Source organism: Parasteatoda tepidariorum, chromosome 5, assembly GCF_982258835.1.
Source record: "Parasteatoda tepidariorum strain Cologne lab strain chromosome 5, Ptep-v5.0, whole genome shotgun sequence".
Lineage (NCBI taxonomy): Eukaryota > Metazoa > Arthropoda > Arachnida > Araneae > Theridiidae > Parasteatoda > Parasteatoda tepidariorum.
Genome location: NC_141759.1, coordinates 6,105,180 through 6,108,653, shown reverse-complemented (window position 1 = coordinate 6,108,653; position 3,474 = coordinate 6,105,180).

The following is a 3,474-nucleotide window of genomic DNA, read 5'->3' as shown; positions in this document are numbered from 1 at the left end:
CAAAAATAATAAGAATTTGTAAATTATTTGTAATCAATAAGAAAGTTATTAAACATAATTGTTTTCAAAACATTATCTCTACTCGCGTTTAATATAATTTACATGTACAGTAAAAACTATGGCAATTTTTAATGTTGCTATGCTAGTTTTTGGCATTGCTATTATATTGCAAGAACTTTAATTGGTCAAATATTCTGTCGTTCTGTTTTGCCATTATTCTTGTAACTTCATGATCCTGAGCTCATAGAACTTATGGTCCTTATCAGCAAAAGAACTCAACGAAATATGATCAGAGGTCATCGTTATTAAGGATATATATTTACCATTTAAAATATTTTCTAAATAAATGATAATTCAATGGTGAAAGACTATATGGGAGATCACAAGGGAGTCATGTTGCATCGAATTATCCCTTATTTGGGAATTCACAAAACATTTTAAATGATAAAAATTTCACTAATAATGATGACCACAAATTGCACTTGGTTGAGTTTTTTTGTTGATAACGACAAGAAGTGCAGAAGCATGAAGTTACCAAAAAGATGGCAAAAGATTGTCAAACAGAATGGAAGATAATTGATTGAAATATCATTCATGTAGAATAAAACCGAATTTTATTTCACATTAAAAAATCAAAATCTAAACTTTCTTGCTAACCTTAAAAGTTTTTTTTAATATTGTTATGGGATTTATTAGCGCCCTTTTGCATGGATTTGAATCACTTTGAGAAACAAGAGTCGAGTAAACAGTGCACAGTAGGGTTTTCAAAGTTACAAACAAAATGGTTACTATTTCTACTCAATAAACAAGTAAAAAGAACTAAAAAAAAGTTTTTTGATTACCCTTCTTATTTCAGATATATTATGTACAAACTTTTAAGCCTTATTTAAAATGTCGTTCAATCATATTTCTTTTTCCTGCATTTATTGATATCGAACAAAATAATTTACAAAAAGTACTAGAAAAATAAATACTTATTTATTAGCTAGGTCCCAGATAAAACTTTGCTGAAATTAGCAAGCTTTATCACTAATGCATTCTGCTGTTTAGTTATTTGATACAGATGGACTTACATTTTATTACATTCAATTAACGGGAAAAAAATGAAATATAAAGGAAAAGAAATCAATTTAAGCAGCTGGCATAACATCGTATATTTCTATTAAAATTACTGAAAATAAATTCAACTTAAGAAGCAGTTTAAAAATAATAAGCTAAGTTCATTTACTTGAAACTGTATCACAGTAACTATTCCTTTTACTAATAAATAATATTTTAAAATAAAAAGCAAAATTAAAAAAAAAATGGTTAGCCATTCACAACCCATAGACCAGTGATTCTCAACCACTGTGCTGCGACACTTTTGCATGCCGCCAAATTCTTAAAATGTGCCGCTAAATATTAGAAATGATACAATAAAAATTATAATGCCTTTTTTATTAAGAGTAAAGTTTAAATTAAAGAAAAGTGTATATATATACTTTTTATAATTTTTTCGCGCTTTAGTTACGCTTAGCTTACAAACTTTTAAGCCTTATTTAAAATGTCCTTCAATCATATTTCTTTTTCCTGCATTTATTGATATCGAACAAAATAATTTACAAAAAGTACTAGAAAAATAAATACTTATTTATTAGCTAGGTCCCAGATAAAACTTTGCTGAAATTAGCAAGCTTTATCACTAATGCATTCTGCTGTTTAGTTATTTGATATAGATGGACTTACATTTTATTACATTCAATTAAAGGGGAAAAAAATGAAATATAAAGGAAAAGAAATCAATTTAAGCAGCTGGCATAACATCGTATATATCTATTAAAATTACTGAAAATAAATTCAACTTAAGATGCAGTTTAAAAATAATAAGCTAAGTTCATTTACTTGAAACTGTATCACAGTAACTATTCCTTTTACTAATAAATAATATTTTAAAATAAAAAGCAAAATTAAAAAAAAAAATGGTTAGCCATTCACAACCCATAGACCAGTGATTCTCAACCACTGTGCTGCGACACTTTTGCATGCCGCCAAATTCTTAAAATGTGCCGCCAAATATTAGAAATGATACAATAAAAATTATAATGCCTTTTTTATTAAGAGTAAAGTTTAAATTAAAGAAAAGTGTATATATATACTTTTTATAATTTTTTCGCGCTTTAACCACGTGAACAACTTTGTTGGCGATTGTCTTGTCTCTGACAATCTTAAAATAAGATGGAAGTATTTAAATTGTATATGACACACAATTTTAAAAAATGGTGTAAGAGCTAATCATTAAAGTAAGTTATGCAATTAATAAGCAAATTAACAAAGGATAACTAAAAAATATTTATAAAAAACAAATTAACAAAGGATAACTAAAAAAATTAAGCTAACAATTAATAATTAGTAAAAAAACTAGTTAACAAGAAATCACAAAAAAATAACAGTTAATGTAAAAAAACCTAACAGTTAATAACTATAGAAAACTAGCTAAGAATTAATAACTAGCAAAAAACTAAATAACTGTTACTAACTAATAAAAAATTAGTCGAAAGAAATAATTAATCCCTTAATAAATGTGCTTTTGTAGTACATATTATTTTATTTCACATTCAAAATTATTATCACAAACTATTTAACACAGTGTAAAATAGGTAATTAAACAACTTTTAATCTAATTTTTTTCATTGTGTGCCGTCAAATTTTGAAATCCTTAAAAGTGTGCTGCAACAAAAAAAAGGTTGAGAATCACTGCCATAGACAATGCACCTCATGAATTTTATTATTTTTTTAATATAAACCATAGACTAAAAAAATATTATAAATATTATTTCCATATTTATTTTAATATATAAATATAGAATTATTATGAATACTTTATAATATACTGAAAATTATTTTATTTCATGCTTGTTTCTCAAAACTTACTGTTAGAAATGAACCTTGCAATGTTTACAATAGTTGTGAAACGCTTCGAATCGAAAGAAACGCTTTTTATAATGAATACAGCAGGTTTTTTTCAAATTATTTGAAAGTTTAGTAAATTTTTTTAAAAAGTAGCCACAGTTAAAATGCTACAACCTGCCATGTGATGAAAAAAAAATTTCTTTTTAATTTTGCTTTATACCTTGAAATAAAACTTTTAAAACTTGGCAATCATTTTGGTGCAGAAATTTTCATTTGGAATCCAGTAAACAAATAAGTGGATAAGAATATTAAATAAAAGCTTCAAAAGTAATGCCTTTTATAATTAAAATTAAGTTTTTTTTAATTATATAAAAGTGCAATATTTTTTAAGAAAGTGGCCATTGTTAAAATGCTACAACTGCCCATGTGCCCATAACAATTTTTTTTAATTTTGACTTGTACTTTGAAATAAAACTTTAAAAAATCGGCAATAATTTTGGTGCAGGGACTTTCCCCTGGAATCCAGTCAACGAATAAGTACAAATAAGAATATTAAACATGTCTGAACAAATAACAAGCATGTAA